This window comes from Schistocerca cancellata, unplaced genomic scaffold, assembly GCF_023864275.1.
Source record: "Schistocerca cancellata isolate TAMUIC-IGC-003103 unplaced genomic scaffold, iqSchCanc2.1 HiC_scaffold_780, whole genome shotgun sequence".
Taxonomy (NCBI): domain Eukaryota; kingdom Metazoa; phylum Arthropoda; class Insecta; order Orthoptera; family Acrididae; genus Schistocerca; species Schistocerca cancellata.
Genome location: NW_026046791.1, coordinates 2,766,540 through 2,788,450, shown reverse-complemented (window position 1 = coordinate 2,788,450; position 21,911 = coordinate 2,766,540).

Here is a 21,911-nt window from a genome sequence, read left to right as displayed (position 1 = left end):
AGCAGAACGGCCCTAAAATGCCCGAGGCAGCAATAGACCCATGGAGACAAGTCGGCTGGAGGACGATGTATTGAATCGGGACGCAATTTGAGTGATCCATCGTCATTAGGTGGCCAAGAATGTTACAATTCACTATCAGTTTTTCGTCAGATTTGAAAATCTTTGAGTCACAGCAGAACGGCCATAAGGTGCCCGAGGCAGCAATAGACCCATGGAGACAAGTCTGTTGGAAGCCGATGTATTGAATCGGGACGCAATTTGAGTGATCCATCGTCATTAGGTGGCCCTGAACGTTACAATTCACTATCAGTTCTTCGTCCGATTCGAAAATCTTTGACTCACAGCAAAACGGCCATAATGTGCCCGAGGCAGCAATAGACCCATGGAGACTAGTCTGGTGGAGCAGGAGGTATTGAATCGGGACGCAATTTGAGTGTTCCATCGTCATTAGGAGGCCCTGAACGTTACAATTCACTATCAGTTATTCGTCCGATTCGAAAATCTATGACACACAACAGAACGCCCATAAGGTGCCCGAGGCAGCAATAGACCCATGGAGACAAGTCGGCTGGAGGACGATGTATTGAATCGGGACGCAATTTGAGTGATCCATCGTCATTAGGTGGCCCTGAAAGTTACAATTCACTATCAGTTTTTCGACCGATTCGAAAATCTTTGACTCACAGCAGAACGGCCATAAGGTGCCCGAGGCAGCAATAGACCCATGGAGACAAGTCTGCTGGAGGACGATGTATTGAATCGGGACGCAATTTGAGTGATCCATCGTCATTTGGTGGCCCTGAGCGTTACAATTCACTATCAGTTTTTCGTCCCATTCGATAATCTAGACTCACAGCAAAACGGCCATAAGGTGCCCGAGGCAGCAATAGACCCATGTTGTCAAGTCGGCTGGAGGACGATGTATTGAATCGGGACGCAATTTGTGTGGTCCATCCTCATTAGGTGGCCCTGAATGTTACAATTCACTATCAGTTTTTCGTCCGATTCGAAAATCTTTGACTCACAGCAGAACGGCCATAAGGTGCCCGAGGCAGCAATAGACCCATGGAGACAAGCCTGCTGGAGGACGATGTATTGAATCGGGACGCAATTTGAGTGATCCATCGTCATTAGGTGGCCCTGAACGTTACAATTCACTATCAGTTTTTCGTCCGATTCGAAAATCTTTGACTCACAGCAGAACGGCCATAATGTGCCCGAGGCAGCAATAGACCCATGGAGACTAGTCTGCTGGAGCAGGAGGTATTGAATCGGGACGCAATTTGAGTGTTCCATCGTCATTAGGAGGCCCTGAACGTTACAATTCACTATCAGTTTTTCGTCCGATTCGAAAATCTATGACTCACAACAGAACGCCCATAAGGTGCCCGAGGCAGCAATAGACCCATGGAGACAAGTCGGCTGGAGGACGATGTATTGAATCGGGACGCAATTTGAGTGATCCATCGTCATTAGGTGGCCCTGAAAGTTACAAATCACTATCAGTTTTTCGACCGATTCGAAAATCTTTGACTCACAGCAGAACGGCCATAAGGTGCCCGAGGCAGCAATAGACCCATGGAGACAAGTCCGCTGGAGGACGATGTATTGAATCGGGACGCAATTTGAGTGATCCATCGTCATTAGGTGGCCCTGAACGTTACAATTCACTATCAATTTTTCGTCCCATTCGATAATCTAGACTCACAGCAAAACGGCCATAAGGTGCCCGAGGCAGCAATAGACCCATGGTGTCAAGTCGGCTGGAGGACGATGTATTGAATCGGGACGCAATTTGTGTGGTCCATCCTCATTAGGTGGCCCTGAATGTTACAATTCACTATCAGTTTTTCGTCGCATTCGATAATCTAGACTCACAGCAGAACGGCCATAAGGTGCCCGAGGCAGCAATAGACCCATGGAGTCAAGTCGGCTGGAGAACGATGTATTGAATCGGGACGCAATTTGAGTGATCCATCGTCATTAGGTGGCCCTGAATGTTACAATTCACTATCAGTTTTTCGTCCGATTCGAAAATCTTTGACTCACAGCAGAACGGCCATAAGGTGCCCGAGGCAGCAATAGACCCATGGAGACAAGTCGGCTGGAGGACGATGTATTGAATCGGGACGCAATTTGAGTGATCCATCGTCATTAGGTGGCCAAGAATGTTACAATTCACTATCAGTTTTTCGTCAGATTTGAAAATCTTTGAGTCACAGCAGAACGGCCATAAGGTGCCCGAGGCAGCAATAGACCCATGGAGACAAGCCTGCTGGAGGACGATGTATTGAATCGGGACGCAATTTGAGTGATCCATCGTCATTAGGTGGCCCTGAACGTTACAATTCACTATCAGTTCTTCGTCCGATTCGAAAATCTTTGACTCACAGCAAAACGGCCATAATGTGCCCGAGGCAGCAATAGACCCATGGAGACTAGTCTGGTGGAGCAGGAGTTATTGAATCGGGACGCAATTTGAGTGTTCCATCGTCATTAGGAGGCCCTGAACGTTACAATTCACTATCAGTTTTTCGTCCGATTCAAAAATCTATGACTCACAACAGAACGCCCATAAGGTGCCCGAGGCAGCAATAGACCCATGGAGACAAGTCGGCTGGAGGACGATGTATTGAATCGGGACGCAATTTGAGTGATCCATCGTCATTAGGTGGCCCTGAAAGTTACAATTCACTATCAGTTTTTCGACCGATTCTAAAATCTTTGACTCACAGCAGATCGGCCATAAGGTACCCGAGGCAGCAATAGACCCATGGAGACAAGTCTGCTGGAGGACGATGTATTGAATCGGGACGCAATTTGAGTGATCCATCGTCATTTGGTGGCCCTGAGCGTTACAATTCACTATCAGTTTTTCGTCCCATTCGATAAACTAGACTCACAGCAAAACGGCCATAAGGTGCCCGAGGCAGCAATAGACCCATGGTGTCAAGTCGGCTGGAGGACGATGTATTGAATTGGGACGCAATTTGTGTGGTCCATCGTCATTAGGTGGCCCTGAACGTTACAATTCACTATCAGTTTTTCGTCCGATCCGAAAATCTTTGACTCACAGCAGAACGGCCATAATGTGCCCGAGGCAGCAATTGACCCATGGAGACTAGTCTGCTGGAGCAGGAGGTATTGAATCGGGACGCAATTTGAGTGATCCATCGTCATTAGGTGGCCCTGAACGTTACAATTCACTATCAGTTTTTCGTCCGATTCGAAAATCTTTGACTCACAGCAGAACGGCCATAATGTGCCCGAGGCAGCATTAGACCCATGGAGACTAGTCTGCTGGAGCAGGAGGTATTGAATCGGCACGCAATTTGAGTGTTCCATCGTCATTAGGAGGCCCTGAACGTTACAATTCACTATCAGTTTTTCGTCCGATTCGAAAATCTATGACTCACAACAGAACGCCCATAAGGTGCCCGAGGCAGCAATAGACCCATGGAGACAAGTCGGCTGGAGGACGATGTATTGAATCGGGACGCAATTTGAGTGATCCATCGTCATTAGGTGGCCCTGAAAGTTACAAATCACTATCAGTTTTTCGACCGATTCGTAAAGCTTTGACTCACAGCAGAACGGCCATAAGGTGCCCGAGGCAGCAATAGACCCATGGAGACAAGTCTGCTGGAGGACGATGTATTGAATCGGGACGCAATTTGAGTGATCCATCGTCATTAGGTGGCCCTGAACGTTACAATTCACTATCAGTTCTTCGTCCAATTCGAAAATCTTTGACCCACAGCAGAACGGCCATAAGGTGCCCGAGGCAGCAATAGACCCATGGAGACAAGTCGGCTGGAGGACGATGTATTGAATCGGGACGCAATTTGAGTGATCCATCGTCATTAGGTGGCCAAGAATGTTACAATTCACTATCAGTTTTTCGTCAGATTTGAAAATCATTGAGTCACAGCTGAACGGCCATAAGGTGCCCGAGGCAGCAATAGACCCATGGAGACAAGCCTGCTGGAGGACGATGTATTGAATCGGGACGCAATTTGAGTGATCCATCGTCATTAGGTGGCCCTGAACGTTACAATTCACTATCAGTTCTTCGTCCGATTCGAAAATCTTTGACTCACAGCAAAACGGCCATAATGTGCCCGAGGCAGCAATAGACCCATGGAGACTAGTCTTGTGGAGCAGGAGGTATTGAATCGGGACGCAATTTGAGTGTTCCATCGTCATTAGGAGGCCCTGAACGTTACAATTCACTATCAGTTTTTCGTCCGATTCGAAAATCTATGACTCACAACAGAACGCCCATAAGGTGCCCGAGGCAGCAATAGACCCATGGAGACAAGTCGGCTGGAGGACGATGTATTGAATCGGGACGCAATTTGAGTGATCCATCGTCATTAGGTGGCCCTGAAAGTTACAATTCACTATCAGTTTTTCGACCGATTCTAAAATCTTTGACTCACAGCAGAACGGCCATAAGGTGCCCGAGGCAGCAATAGACCCATGGAGACAAGTCTGCTGGAGGACGATGTATTGAATCGGGACGCAATTTGAGTGATCCATCGTCATTTGGTGGCCCTGAGCGTTACAATTCACTATCAGTTTTTCGTCCCATTCGATAATCTAGACTCACAGCAAAACGGCCATAAGGTGCCCGAGGCAGCAATAGACCCATGGTGTCAAGTCGGCTGGAGGACGATGTATTGAATTGGGACGCAATTTGTGTGGTCCATCGTCATTAGGTGGCCCTGAACGTTACAATTCACTATCAGTTTTTCGTCCGATTCGAAAATCTTTGACTCACAGCAGAACGGCCATAATGTGCCCGAGGCAGCAATAGACCCATGGAGACTAGTCTGCTGGAGCAGGAGGTATTGAATCGGGACGCAATTTGAGTGATCCATCGTCATTAGGTGGCCCTGAACGTTACAATTCACTATCAGTTTTTCGTCCGATTCGAAAATCTTTGACTCACAGCAGAACGGCCATAATGTGCCCGAGGCAGCATTAGACCCATGGAGACTAGTCTGCTGGAGCAGGAGGTATTGAATCGGCACGCAATTTGAGTGTTCCATCGTCATTAGGAGGCCCTGAACGTTACAATTCACTATCAGTTTTTCGTCCGATTCGAAAATCTATGACTCACAACAGAACGCCCATAAGGTGCCCGAGGCAGCAATAGACCCATGGAGACAAGTCGGCTGGAGGACGATGTATTGAATCGGGACGCAATTTGAGTGATCCATCGTCATTAGGTGGCCCTGAAAGTTACAAATCACTATCAGTTTTTCGACCGATTCGTAAAGCTTTGACTCACAGCAGAACGGCCATAAGGTGCCTGAGGCAGCAATAGACCCATGGAGACAAGTCTGCTGGAGGACGATGTATTGAATCGGGACGCAATTTGAGTGATCCATCGTCATTAGGTGGCCCTGAACGTTACAATTCACTATCAATTTTTTGTCCCATTCGAAAATCTAGACTCACAGCAAAACGGCCATAAGTTGCCCGAGGCAGCAATAGACCCATGGAGACAAGTCTGCTGGAGGACGATGTATTGAATCGGGACGCAATTTGAGTGATCCATCGTCATTAGGTGGCCCTGAACGTTACAAATCACTATCAGTTTTTCGACCGATTCGTAAAGCTTTGACTCACAGCAGAACGGCCATAAGGTGCCTGAGGCAGCAATAGACCCATGGAGACAAGTCTGCTGGAGGACGATGTATTGAATCGGGACGCAATTTGAGTGATCCATCGTCATTAGGTGGCCCTGAAAGTTACAATTCACTATCAGTTTTTCGTCCGATTCGAAAACCTTTGACTCACAGGAGAACGGCCATAAGGTGCCCGATGCAGCAATAGACCCATGGAGACAAGTCGTCTGGAGGACGATGTATTGAATCGGGACGCAATTTTAGTGATCCATCGTCATTAGGTGGCCATAAATGTTACAATTCACTATCTGTTTTTCGTCCGATTCGAAAATCTTTGACTCACAGCAGAACGGCCATAAGGTGCCCGAGGCAGCAATAGGCCCATGGAGACAAGACTGCTGGAGGACGATGTATTGAATCGGGATACAATTTGAGTGATCCATCGTCATTAGGTGGCCCTGAAGGTTACAATTCACTATCAGTTTTTCGTCCGATTCGAAAATCTTTGACTCACAGCAGAACGGCCATAAGGTGCCCGAGGCAGCAATAGACCCATGGAGACAAGTCTGCTGGAGGACGATGTATTGAATCGGGACGCAATTTGAGTGATCCATCGTCATTAGGTGGCCCTGAACGTTACAATTCAATATCAGTTTTCGTCGCATTCGATAATCTAGATTCACAGCAGAACGGCCATAAGGTGCCCGAGGCAGCAATAGACCCATGGGGTCAAGTCGGCTGGAGGACGATGTATTGAATCGGGACGCAATTTGAGTGATCCATCGTCATTAGGTGGCCCTGAATGTTACAATTCACTATCAGCTTTTCGTCCGATTCGAAAATCTTTGACTCACAGCAGAACGGCCATAAGGTGCCCGAGGCAGCAATAGACCCATGGAGACAAGTCTGCAGGATGACGATGTATTGAATCGCGACGCAATTTGAGTGTTCCATCGTCATTAGGAGGCCCTGAATGTTAGAATTAACTATCAGTTTTTCGTCCCATTCGATAATCTAGACTCACGGGAGAACGACCATAAGGTGCCCGAGGCAGCAATAGACCCATGGAGACAAGTCGGCTGGAGGACGATGTATTGAATCGGGACGCAATTTGTGTGGTCCATCCTCATTAGGTATCCCTGAATGTTACAATTCACTATCAGTTTTTCGTCCGATTCGAAAATCTTTGACTCACAGCAGAACGGTCATAAGGTGCCCGAGGCAGCAATAGAACCATGGAGACAAGCCTGCTGGAGGACGATGTATTGAATCGGGACGCAATTTGAGTGATCCATCGTCATTAGGTGGCCCTGAACGTTACAATTCACTATCAGTTTTTCGTCCGATTCGAAAATCTTTGACTCACAGCAGAACGGCCATAAGGTGCCCGAGGCAGCAATAGACCCATGGAGACAAGTCTGCAGGATGACGATGTATTGAATCGCGACGCAATTTGAGTGTTCCATCGTCATTAGGAGGCCCTGAATGTTAAAATTAACTATCAGTTTTTCGTCCCATTCGATAATCTAGACTCACGGGAGAACGACCATAAGGTGCCCGAGGCAGCAATAGACCCATGGAGACAAGTCGGCTGGAGGACGATGTATTGAATCGGGACGCAATTTGTGTGGTCCATCCTCATTAGGTATCCCTGAATGTTACAATTCACTATCAGTTTTTCGTCCGATTCGAAAATCTTTGACTCACAGCAGAACGGTCATAAGGTGCCCGAGGCAGCAATAGAACCATGGAGACAAGCCTGCTGGAGGACGATGTATTGAATCGGGACGCAATTTGAGTGATCCATCGTCATTAGGTGGCCCTGAACGTTACAATTCACTATCAGTTTTTCGTCCGATTCGAAAATCTTTGACTCACAGCAGAACGGCCATAAGGTGCCCGAGGCAGCAATAGACCCATGGAGACAAGTCGGCTGGAGGACAATGTATTGAATCGGGACGCAATTTGAGTGATCCATCGTCATTAGGTGGCCAAGAATGTTACAATTCACTATCAGTTTTTCGTCCGATTCGAAAATCTATGACTCACAACAGAACGCCCATAAGGTGCCCGAGGCAGCAATAGACCCATGGAGACAAGTCGGCTGGAGGACGATGTATTGAATCGGGACGCAATTTGAGTGATCCATCGTCATTAGGTGGCCCTGAAAGTTACAAATCACTATCAGTTTTTCGACCGATTCGTAAAGCTTTGACTCACAGCAGAACGGCCATAAGGTGCCCGAGGCAGCAATAGACCCAAGGAGACAAGTCTGCTGGAGGACGATGTATTGAATCGGGACGCAATTTGAGTGATCCATCGTCATTTGGTGGCCCTGAACGTTACAATTCACTATCAATTTTTCGTCCCATTCGATAATCTAGACTCACAGCAAAACGGCCATAAGGTGCCCGAGGCAGCAATAGACCCATGGAGACAAGTCTGCTGGAGGACGATGTATTGAATCGGGACGCAATTTGAGTGATCCATCGTCATTAGGTGGCCCTGAACGTTACAATTCACTATCAGTTCTTCGTCCAATTCGAAAATCTTTGACCCACAGCAGAACGGCCATAAGGTGCCCGAGGCAGCAATAGACCCATGGAGACAAGTCGGCTGGAGGACGATGTATTGAATCGGGACGCAATTTGAGTGATCCATCGTCATTAGGTGGCCCTGAAAGTTACAATTCACTATCAGTTTTTCGTCCGATTCGAAAACCTTTGACTCACAGGAGGACGGCCATAAGGTGCCCGATGCAGCAATAGACCCATGGAGACAAGTCGTCTGGAGGACGATGTATTGAATCGGGACGCAATTTGAGTGATCCATCGTCATTAGGTGGCCATGAATGTTACAATTCACTATCTGTTTTTCGTCCGATTCGAAAATCTTTGACTCACAGCAGAACGGCCATAAGGTGCCCGAGGCAGCAATAGGCCCATGGAGACAAGTCTGCTGGAGGACGATGTATTGAATCGGGATACAATTTGAGTGATCCATCGTCATTAGGTGGCCCTGAAGGTTACAATTCACTATCAGTTTTTCGTCCGATTTGAAAATCTTTGACTCACAGCAGAACGGCCATAAGGTGCCCGAGGCAGAAATAGACCCATGGAGACAAGTCTGCTGGAGGACGATGTATTGAATCGGGACGCAATTTGAGTGATCCATCGTCATTAGGTGGCCCTGAACGTTACAATTCAATATCAGTTTTCGTCGCATTCGATAATCTAGATTCACAGCAGAACGGCCATAAGGTGCCCGAGGCAGCAATAGACCCATGGAGTCAAGTCGGCTGTCGGACGATTTATTGAATCGGGACGCAATTTGAGTGATCCATCGTCATTGGGTGGCCCTGAATGTTACAATTCACTATCAGTTTTTCGTCCGATTCGAAAATCTTTGACTCACGGCAGAACGGCCATAAGGTGCCCGAGGCAGCAATAGACCCATGGAGACAAGTCTGCAGGATGACGATGTATTGAATCGCGACGCAATTTGAGTGTTCCATCGTCATTAGGAGGCCCTGAATGTTAGAATTAACTATCAGTTTTTCGTCCCATTCGATAATCTAGACTCACGGGAGAACGACCATAAGGTGCCCGAGGCAGCAATAGAACGATGGAGACAAGCCTGCTGGAGGACGATGTATTGAATCGGGACGCAATTTGAGTGATCCATCGTCATTAGGTGGCCCTGAACGTTACAATTCACTATCAGTTTTTCGTCCGATTCGAAAATCTTTGACTCACAGCAGAACGGCCATAAGGTGCCCGAGGCAGCAATAGACCCATGGAGACAAGTCGGCTGGAGGACGATGTATTGAATCGGGACGCAATTTGAGTGATCCATCGTCATTAGGTGGCCACGAATGTTACAATTCACTATCAGTTTTTCGTCGCATTCGATAATCTAGACTCACAGCAGAACGGCCATAAGGTGCCCGAGGCAGCAATAGACCCATGGAGTCAAGTCGGCTGGAGAACGATGTATTGAATCGGGACGCAATTTGAGTGACCCATCGTCATTAGGTGGCCCTGAATGTTACAATTCACTATCAGTTTTTCGTCGCATTCGATAATCTAGACTCACAGCAGAACGGCCATAAGGTGCCCGAGGCAGCAATAGTCCAATGGTGTCAAGTCGGCTGGAGGACGATGTATTGAATCGGGACGCAATTTGTGTGGTCCATCCTCATTAGGTGGCCCTGAATGTTACAATTCACTATCAGTTTTTCGTCCGATTCGAAAATCTTTGACTCACAGCAGAACGGCCATAAGGTGCCCGAGGCAGCAATAGACCCATGGCGACAAGCCTGCTGGAGGACGATGTATTGAATCGGGACGCAATTTGAGTGATCCATCGTCATTAGGTGGCCCTGAACGTTACATTTCACTATCAGTTTTTCGTCCGATTCGAAAATCTTTGACTCACAGCAGAACGGCCATAATGTGCCCGAGGCAGCAATAGACCCATGGAGACAAGTCTGCTGGAGCAGGAGGTACTGAATCGGCACGCAATTTGAGTGTTCCATCGTCATTAGGAGGCCCTGAAAATTACAATTCACTATCAGTTTTTCGTCCGATTCGAAAATCTATGACTCACAACAGAACGCCCATAAGGTGCTCGAGGCAGCAATAGACCCATGGAGACAAGTCGGCTGGAGGACGATGTATTGAATCGGGACGCAATTTGAGTGATCCATCGTCATTAGGTGGCCCTGAAAGTTACAAATCACTATCAGTTTTTCGACCGATTCGTAAATCTTTGACTCACAGCAGAACGGCCATAAGGTGCCCGAGGCAGCAATAGACCCATGGAGACAAGTCTGCTGGAGGACGATGTATTGAATCGGGACGCAGTTTGAGTGATCCATCGTCATTAGGTGGCCCTGAACGTTACAATTCACTATCAATTTTTCGTCCCATTCGATAATCTAGACTCACAGCAAAACGGCCATAAGGTGCCCGAGGCAGCAATAGACCCATGGAGACAAGTCTGCTGGAGGACGATGTATTGAATCGGGACGCAATTTGAGTGATCCATCGTCATTAGGTGGCCCTGAACGTTACAATTCACTATCAGTTCTTCGTCCAATTCGAAAATCTTTGACTCACAGCAGAACGGCCATAAGGTGCCCGAGGCAGCAATAGACCCATGGAGACAGGTCAGCTGGAGGACGATGTATTGAATCGGGACGCAATTTGAGTGATCCATCGTCATTAGGTGGCCCTGAAAGTTACAATTCACTATCAGTTTTTCGTCCGATTCGAAAACCTTTGACTCACAGGAGAACGGCCATAAGGTGCCCGATGCAGCAATAGACCCATGGAGACAAGTCGTCTGGAGGACGATGTATTGAATCGGGACGCAATTTGAGTGATCCATCGTCATTAGGTGGCCATGAATGTTACAATTCACTATCTGTTTTTCGTCCGATTCGAAAATCTTTGACTCACAGCAGAACGGCCATAAGGTGCCCGAGGCAGCAATAGGCCCATGGAGACAAGTCTGCTGGAGGACGATGTATTGAATCGGGATACAATTTGAGTGATCCATCGTCATTAGGTGGCCCTGAAGGTTACAATTCACTATCAGTTTTTTGTCCGATTCGAAAATCTTTGACTCACAGCACAACGGCCATAAGGTGCCCGAGGCAGCAATAGACCCATGGAGACAAGTCTGCTGGAGGACGATGTATTGAATCGGGACGCAATTTGAGTGATCCATCGTCATTAGGTGGCCCTGAACGTTACAATTCAATATCAGTTTTCGTCGCATTCGATAATCTAGATTCACAGCAGAACGGCCATAAGGTGCCCGAGGCAGCAATAGACCCATGGAGTCAAGTCGGCTGGAGGACGATGTATTGAATCGGGACACAATTTGAGTGATCCATCGTCATTAGGTGGCCCTGAATGTTACAATTCACTATCAGTTTTTCGTCCGATTCGAAAATCTTTGACTCACAGCAGAACGGCCATAAGGTGCCCGAGGCAGCAATAGACCCATGGAGACAAGTCTGCAGGATGACGATGTATTGAATCGCGACGCAATTTGAGTGTTCCATCGTCATTAGGAGGCCCTGAATATTAGAATTAACTATCAGTTTTTCGTCCCATTCGATAATCTAGACTCACGGGAGAACGACCATAAGGTGCCCGAGGCAGCAATAGACCCATGGAGACAAGTCTGCTGGAGGACGATGTATTGAATCGGGACGCAATTTGTGTGGTCCATCCTCATTAGGTATCCCTGAATGTTACAATTCACTATCAGTTTTTCGTCCGATTCGAAAATCTTTGACTCACAGCAGAACGGCCATAAGGTGCCCGAGGCAGCAATAGAACCATGGAGACAAGCCTGCTGGAGGACGATGTATTGAATCGGGACGCAATTTGAGTGATCCATCGTCATTAGGTGGCCCTGAACGTTACAATTCACTATCAGTTTTTCGTCCGATTCGAAAATCTTTGACTCACAGCAGAACGGCCATAAGGTGCCCGAGGCAGCAATAGACCCATGGAGACAAGTCGGCTGGAGGACGATGTATTGAATCGGGACGCAATTTGAGTGATCCATCGTCATTAGGTGGCCATGAATGTTACAATTCACTATCAGTTTTTCGTCGCATTCGATAATCTAGACTCACAGCAGAACGGCCATAAGGTGCCCGAGGCAGCAATAGACCCATGGAGTCAAGTCGGCTGGAGAACGATGTATTGAATCGGGACGCAATTTGAGTGACCCATCGTCATTAGGTGGCCCTGAATGTTACAATTCACTATCAGTTTTTCGTCGCATTCGATAATCTAGACTCACAGCAGAACGGCCATAAGGTGCCCGAGGCAGCAATAGACCCATGGTGTCAAGTGGGCTGGAGGACGATGTATTGAATCGGGACGCAATTTGTGTGGTCCATCCTCACTTGGTGGCCCTGAATGTTACAATTCACTATCAGTTTTTCGTCCGATTCGAAGATCTTTGACTCACAGCAGAACGGCCATAAGGTGCCCGAGGCAGCAATAGACCCATGGCGACAAGCCTGCTGGAGGACGATGTATTGAATCGGGACGCAATTTGAGTGATCCATCGTCATTAGGTGGCCCTGAACGTTACATTTCACTATCAGTTTTTCGTCCGATTCGAAAATCTTTGACTCACAGCAGAACGGCCATAATGTGCCCGAGGCAGCAATAGACCCATGGAGACTAGTCTGCTGGAGCAGGAGGTATTGAATCGGCACGCAATTTGAGTGTTCCATCGTCATTAGGAGGCCCTGAACGTTACAATTCACTATCAGTTTTTCGTCCGATTCGAAAATCTATGACTCACAACAGAACGCCCATAAGGTGCCCGAGGCAGCAATAGACCCATGGAGACAAGTCGGCTGGAGGACGATGTATTGAATCGGGACGCAATTTGGGTGATCCATCGTCATTAGGTGGCCCTGAAAGTTACAAATCACTATCAGTTTTTCGACCGATTCGAAAATCTTTGACTCACAGCAGAACGGCCATAAGGTGCCCGAGGCAGCAATAGACCCATGGAGACAAGTCTGCTGGAGGACGATGTATTGAATCGGGACGCAATTTGAGTGATCCATCGTCATTAGGTGGCCCTGAACGTAACAATTCACTATCAATTTTTCGTCCCATTCGATAATCTAGACTCACAGCAAAACGGCCATAAGGTGCCCGAGGCAGCAATAGACCCATGGTGTCAAGTCGGCTGTAGGACGATGTATTGAATCGGGACGCAATTTGTGTGGTCCACCCTCATTAGGTGGCCCTGAATGTTACAATTCACTATCAGTTTTTCGTCCGATTCGAAAATCTTTGACTCACAGGCGAACGGCCATAAGGTGCCCGAGGCAGCAATAGACCCATGGAGACAAGTCGGCTGGAGGACGATGTATTGAATCGGGACGCAATTTGAGTGATCCATCGTCATTAGGTGGCCATGAATGTTACAATTCACTATCAGTTTTTCGTCAGATTTGAAAATCTTTGAGTCACAGCAGAACGGCCATAAGGTGCCCCAGGCAGCAATAGACCCATGGAGACAAATCTGCTGGAGGACGATGTATTGAATCGGGACGCAATTTGAGTGATCCATCGTCATTAGGTGGCCCTGAACGTTACAATTCCCTATCAGTTCTTCGTCCAATTCGAAAATCTTTGACCCACAGCAGAACGGCCATAAGGTGCCCGAGGCAGCAATAGACCCATGGAGACAAGTCGGCTGGAGGACGATGTATTGAATCGGGACGCAATTTGAGTGATCCATCGTCATTAGGTGGCCCTGAAAGTTACAATTCACTATCAGTTTTTCGTCCGATTCGAAAATCTTTGACTCACAGGAGAACGGCAATAAGGTGCCCGATGCAGCAATAGACCCATGGAGACAAGTCGTCTGGAGGACGATGTATTGAATCGGGACGCAATTTGAGTGATCCATCGTCATTAGGTGGCCATGAATGTTACAATTCACTATCTGTTTTTCGTCCGATTCGAAAATCTTTGACTCACAGCAGAACGGCCATAAGGTGCCCGAGGCAGCAATAGGCCCATGGAGACAAGTCTGCTGGAGGACGATGTATTGAATCGGGATACAATTTGAGTGATCCATCGTCATTAGGTGGCCCTGAATGTTACAATTCACTATCAGTTTTTCGTCCGATTCGAAAATCTTTGACTCACAGCAGAACGGCCATAAGGTGCCCGAGGCAGCAATAGACCCATGGAGACAAGTCTGCTGGAGGACGATGTATTGAATCGGGACGCAATTTGAGTGATCCATCGTCATTAGGTGGCCCTGAACGTTACAATTCAATATCAGTTTTCGTCGCATTCGATAATCTAGATTCACAGCAGAAAGGCCATAAGGTGCCCGAGGCAGCAATAGACCCATGGTGTCAAGTCGGCTGGAGGACGATGTATTGAATCGGGACGCAATTTGTGTGGTCCTTCCTCATTAGGTGGCCCTGAATGTTACAATTCACTATCAGTTTTTCGTCCGATTCGAAAATCTTTGACTCACAGCAGAACGGCCATAAGGTGCCCGAGGCAGCAATAGACCCATGGCGACAAGCCTGCTGGAGGACGATGTATTGAATCGGGACGCAATTTGAGTGATCCATCGTCATTAGGTGGCCCTGAACGTTACATTTCACTATCAGTTTTTCGTCCGATTCGAAAATCTTTGACTCACAGCAGAACGGCCATAATGTGCCCGAGGCAGCAGTAGACCCATGGAGACTAGTCTGCTGGAGCAGGAGGTATTGAATCGGGACGCAATTTGAGTGTTCCATCGTCATTAGGAGGCCCTGAACGTTACAATTCACTATCAATTTTCCGTCCCATTCGATAATCTAGACTCACAGCAAAACGGCCATAAGGTGCCCGAGGCAGCAATAGACCCATGGAGTCAAGTCGGCTGGAGGACGATGTATTGAATCGGGACGCAATTTGAGTGATCCATCGTCATTAGGTGGCCCTGAATGTTACAAATCACTATCAGTTTTTCGACCGATTCGAAAATCTTTGACTCACAGCAGAACGGCCATAAGGTGCCCGAGGCAGCAATAGACCCATGGAGACAAGTCTGCTGGAGGACGATGTATTGAATCGGGACGCAATTTGAGTGATCCATCGTCATTAGGTGGCCCTGAACGTAACAATTCACTATCAATTTTTCGTCCCATTCGATAATCTAGACTCACAGCAAAACGGCCATAAGGTGCCCGAGGCAGCAATAGACCCATGGTGTCAAGTCGGCTGTAGGACGATGTATTGAATCGGGACGCAATTTGTGTGGTCCACCCTCATTAGGTGGCCCTGAATGTTACAATTCACTATCAGTTTTTCGTCCGATTCGAAAATCTTTGACTCACAGGCGAACGGCCATAAGGTGCCCGAGGCAGCAATAGACCCATGGAGACAAGTCGGCTGGAGGACGATGTATTGAATCGGGACGCAATTTGAGTGATCCATCGTCATTAGGTGGCCATGAATGTTACAATTCACTATCAGTTTTTCGTCAGATTTGAAAATCTTTGAGTCACAGCAGAACGGCCATAAGGTGCCCCAGGCAGCAATAGACCCATGGAGACAAATCTGCTGGAGGACGATGTATTGAATCGGGACGCAATTTGAGTGATCCATCGTCATTAGGTGGCCCTGAACGTTACAATTCCCTATCAGTTCTTCGTCCAATTCGAAAATCTTTGACCCACAGCAGAACGGCCATAAGGTGCCCGAGGCAGCAATAGACCCATGGAGACAAGTCGGCTGGAGGACGATGTATTGAATCGGGACGCAATTTGAGTGATCCATCGTCATTAGGTGGCCCTGAAAGTTACAATTCACTATCAGTTTTTCGTCCGATTCGAAAATCTTTGACTCACAGGAGAACGGCAATAAGGTGCCCGATGCAGCAATAGACCCATGGAGACAAGTCGTCTGGAGGACGATGTATTGAATCGGGACGCAATTTGAGTGATCCATCGTCATTAGGTGGCCATGAATGTTACAATTCACTATCTGTTTTTCGTCCGATTCGAAAATCTTTGACTCACAGCAGAACGGCCATAAGGTGCCCGAGGCAGCAATAGGCCCATGGAGACAAGTCTGCTGGAGGACGATGTATTGAATCGGGATACAATTTGAGTGATCCATCGTCATTAGGTGGCCCTGAATGTTACAATTCACTATCAGTTTTTCGTCCGATTCGAAAATCTTTGACTCACAGCAGAACGGCCATAAGGTGCCCGAGGCAGCAATAGACCCATGGAGACAAGTCTGCTGGAGGACGATGTATTGAATCGGGACGCAATTTGAGTGATCCATCGTCATTAGGTGGCCCTGAACGTTACAATTCAATATCAGTTTTCGTCGCATTCGATAATCTAGATTCACAGCAGAAAGGCCATAAGGTGCCCGAGGCAGCAATAGACCCATGGTGTCAAGTCGGCTGGAGGACGATGTATTGAATCGGGACGCAATTTGTGTGGTCCTTCCTCATTAGGTGGCCCTGAATGTTACAATTCACTATCAGTTTTTCGTCCGATTCGAAAATCTTTGACTCACAGCAGAACGGCCATAAGGTGCCCGAGGCAGCAATAGACCCATGGCGACAAGCCTGCTGGAGGACGATGTATTGAATCGGGACGCAATTTGAGTGATCCATCGTCATTAGGTGGCCCTGAACGTTACATTTCACTATCAGTTTTTCGTCCGATTCGAAAATCTTTGACTCACAGCAGAACGGCCATAATGTGCCCGAGGCAGCAGTAGACCCATGGAGACTAGTCTGCTGGAGCAGGAGGTATTGAATCGGGACGCAATTTGAGTGTTCCATCGTCATTAGGAGGCCCTGAACGTTACAATTCACTATCAATTTTCCGTCCCATTCGATAATCTAGACTCACAGCAAAACGGCCATAAGGTGCCCGAGGCAGCAATAGACCCATGGAGTCAAGTCGGCTGGAGGACGATGTATTGAATCGGGACGCAATTTGAGTGATCCATCGTCATTAGGTGGCCCTGAATGTTACAATTCACTATCAGTTTTTCGTCCGATTCGAAAATCTTTGACTCACAGCAGAACGGCCATAAGGTGCCCGAGGCAGCAATAGACCCATGGAGAAAAGTCTGCAGGATGACGATGTATTGAATCGCGACGCAATTTGAGTGTTCCATCGTCATTAGGAGGCCCTGAATCTTAGAATTAACTATCAGTTTTTCGTCCCAATCGATAATCTAGACTCACGGGAGAACGACCATAAGGTGCCCGAGGCAGCAATAGACCCATGGAGACAAGTCGGCTGGAGGACGATGTATTGAATCGGGACGCAATTTGAGTGATCCATCGTCATTAGGCGGCCCTGAACGTTACAATTCACTATCAGTTTTTCGTCCGATTCGAAAATCTTTGACTCACAGCAGAACGGCCATAAGGTGCCCGAGGCAGGAATAGACCCATGGAGACAAGTCGGCTGGAGGACGATGTATTGAATCGGGACGCAATTTGAGTGATCCATCGTCATTAGGTGGCCATGAATGTTACAATTCACTATCAGTTTTTCGTCGCATTCGATAATCTAGACTCACAGCAGAACGGCCATAAGGTGCCCGAGGCAGCAATAGACCCATGGAGTCAAGTCGGTTGGAGAACGATGTATTGAATCGGGACGCAATTTGAGTGATCCATCGTCATTAGGTGGCCCTGTATGTTACAATTCACTATCAGTTTTTCGTCGCATTCGATAATCTAGACTCACAGCAGAACGGCCATAAGGTGCCCGAGGCAGCAATAGACCCATGGTGTCAAGTCGGCTGGAGGACGATGTATTGAATCGGGACGCAATTTGTGTGGTCCATCCTCATTAGGTGGGCCTGAATGTTACAATTCACTATCAGTTTTTCGTCCGATTCGAAAATCTTTGACTCACAGTAGAACGGCCATAAGGTGCCCGAGGCAGCAATAGACCCATGGAGACAAGTCTGCTGGAGGACGATGTATTGAATCGGGACGCAATTTGAGTGATCCATCGTCATTAGGTGGCCCTGAACGTTACAATTCACTATCAGTTCTTCGTCGATTCGAAAATCTTTGACCCACAGCAGAACGGCCATAAGGTGCCCGAGGCAGCAATAGACCCATGGAGACAAGTCGGCTGGAGGACGATGTATTGAATCGGGACGCAATTTGAGTGATCCATCGTCATTAGGTGGCCCTGAAAGTTACAATTCACTATCAGTTTTTCGTCCGATTCGAAAATCTTTGACTCACAGGAGAACGGCCATAAGGTGCCCGATGCAGCAATAGACACATGGAGACAAGTCGGCTGGAGGACGATGTATTGAATCGGGACGCAATTTGAGTGATCCATCGTCATTAGGTGGCCATGAATGTTACAATTCACTATCTGCTTTTCGTCCGATTCGAAAATCTTTGACTCACAGCAGAACGGCCATAAGGTGCCCGAGGCAGCAATAGACCCATGGAGACAAGTCTGCTGGAGGACGATGTATTGAATCGGGACGCAAATTGAGTGATCCATCGTCATTAGGTGGCCCTGAACGTTGCAATTCACTATCAGTTTTCGTCGCATTCGATAATCTAGATTCACAGCAGAACGGCCATAAGGTGCCCGAGGCAGCAATAGACCCATGGAGTCAAGTCGGCTGGAGGACCATGTATTGAATCGGGACGCAATTTGAGTGATCCATCGTCATTAGGTGGCCCTGAACGTTACAATTCACTATCAATTTTTCGTCCCATTCCATAATCTAGACTCACAGAAAAACGGCCATAAGGTGCCCGAGGCAGCAATAGACCCATGGTGTCAAGTCGGCTGTAGGACGATGTATTGAATCGGGACGCAATTTGTGTGGTCCATCCACATTAGGTGGCCCTGAATGTTACAATTTACTATCAGTTTTTCGTCCGATTCGAAAATCTTTGACTCACAACCGAACGGCCATAAGGTGCCCGAGGCAGCAATAAACCCATGGAGACAAGTCGGCTGGAGGACGATGTATTGAATCGGGACGCAATTTGAGTGATCCATCGTCATTAGGTGGCCATGAATGTTACAATTCACTATCAGTTTTTCGTCAGATTTGAAAATCTTTGAGTCACAGCAGAACGGCCATAAGGTGCCCGAGGCAGCAATAGACCCATGGAGACAAGTCTGCTGGAGGACGATGTATTGAATCGGGACGCAATTTGAGTGATCCATCGTCATTAGGTGGCCCTGAACGTTACAATTCACTATCAGTTCTTCGTCCGATTCGAAAATCTTTGACCCACAGCAGAACGGCCATAAGGTGCCCGAGGCAGCAATAGACCCATGGAGACAAGTCGGCTGCAGGACGATGTATTGAATCGGGACGCAATTTGAGTGATCCATCGTCATTAGGTGGCCCTGAAAGTTACAATTCACTATCAGTTTTTCGTCCGATTCGAAAATCTTTGACTCACAGGAGAACGGCCATAAGGTGCCCGTTGCAGCAATAGACCCATGGAGACAAGTCTGCTGGAGGACGATGTATTGAATCGGGATGCAATTTGAGTGATCCATCGTCATTAGGTGGCCCTGAAGGTTACAATTCACTATCAGTTTTTCGTCCGATTCGAAAATCTTTGTCTCACAGCAGAACGGCCATAAGGTGCCCGAGGCAGCAATAGACCCATGGAGACAAGTCTGCTGGAGGACGATGTATAGAATCGGGACGCAATTTGAGTGATCCATCGTCATTAGGTGGCCCTGAACGTTACAATTCAATATCAGTTTTCGTCGCATTCGATAATCTAGATTCACAGCAGAACGGCCATAAGGTGCCCGAGGCAGCAATAGACCCATGGAGTCAAGTCGGCTGGAGGACGATGTATTGAATCGGGACGCAATTTGAGTGATCCATCGTCATTAGGTGGCCCTGAATGTTACAATTCACTATCAGTTTTTCGTCCGATTCGAAAATCTTTGACTCACAGCAGAACGGCCATAAGGTGCCCGAGGCAGCAATAGACCCATGGAGTCAAGTCGGCAGGAGAACGATGTATTGAATCGGGACGCAATTTGAGTGATCCATCGTCATTAGGTGGCCCTGACTGTTACAATTCACTATCAGTTCTTCGTCCGATTCGAAAATCTTTGACCCACAGCAGAACGGCCATAAGGTGCCCGAGGCAGCAATAGACCCATGGAGACAAGTCGGCTGCAGGACGATGTATTGAATCGGGACGCAATTTGAGTGATCCATCGTCATTAGGTGGCCCTGAAAGTTACAATTCACTATCAGTTTTTCGTCCGATTCGAAAATCTTTGACTCACAGCAGAACGGCCATAAGGTGCCCGATGCAGCAATAGACCCATGGCGACAAGTCGGCTGGAGGACGATGTATAGAATCGGGACGCAATTTGAGTGATCCATCGTCATTAGGTGGCCCTGAACGTTACAATTCAATATCAGTTTTCGTCGCATGCGATAATCTAGATTCACAGCAGAACGGCCATAAGGTGCCCGAGGCAGCAATAGACCCATGGAGTCAAGTCGGCTGGAGGACGATGTATTGAATCGGGACGCAATTTGAGTGATCCATCGTCATTAGGTGGCCCTGAATGTTACAATTCACTATCAGTTTTTCGTCCGATTCGAAAATCTTTGACTCACAGCAGAACGGCCATAAGGTGCCCGAGGTAGCAATAGACCCATGGAGACAAGTCTGCAGGATGACGATGTATTGAATCGCGACGCAATTTGAGTGTTCCATCGTCATTAGGAGGCCCTGAATGTTAGAATTAACTATCAGTTTTTCGTCCCATTCGATAATCTAGACTCACGGGAGAACGACCATAGGGTGCCCGAGGCAGCAATAGACCCATGGAGACAAGTCGGCTGGAGGACGATGTATTGAATCGGGACGCAATTTGTGTGGTCCATCCTCATTAGGTGGCCCTGAATGTTACAATTCACTATCAGTTTTTCGTCCGATTCGAAAATCTTTGACTCACAGCAGAACTGCCATAAGGTGCCCGAGGCAGCAATAGAACCATGGAGACAAGCCTGCTGGAGGACGATGTATTGAATCGGGACGCAATTTGAGTGATCCATCGTCATTAGGTGGCCCTGAACGTTACAATTCACTATCAGTTTTTCGTCCGATTCGAAAATCTTTGACTCACAGCAGAACGGCCATAATGTGCCCGAGGCAGCAATAGACCCATGGAGACAAGTCGGCTGGAGGACGATGTATTGAATCGGGACGCAATTTGAGTGATCCATCGTCATTAGGTGGCCCTGAAAGTTACAATTCACTATCAGTTTTTCGACCGATTAGAATATCTTTGACTCACAGCAGAACGGCCATAAGGTGCCCGAGGCAGCAATAGACCCATGGAGACAAGTCTGCTGGAGGACGATGTATTGAATCGGGACGCAATTTGAGTGATCCATCGTCATTAGGTGGCCCTGAACGTTACAATTCACTATCAGTTTTTCGTCCGATTCGAAAATCTTTGACTCACAGCAGAACGGCCATAAGGTGTCCGAGACAGCAATAGACCCATGGAGACAAGCCTGCTGGAGGACGATGTATTGAATCGGGACGCAATTTGAGTGATCCATCGTCATTAGGTGGCCCTGAACGTTACAATTCACTATCAGTTTTTCGTCCGATTCGAAAATCTTTGACTCACAGCAGAACGGCCATAAGGTGCCCGAGGCAGCAATAGACCCATGGAGACAAGTCGGCTAGTGGACG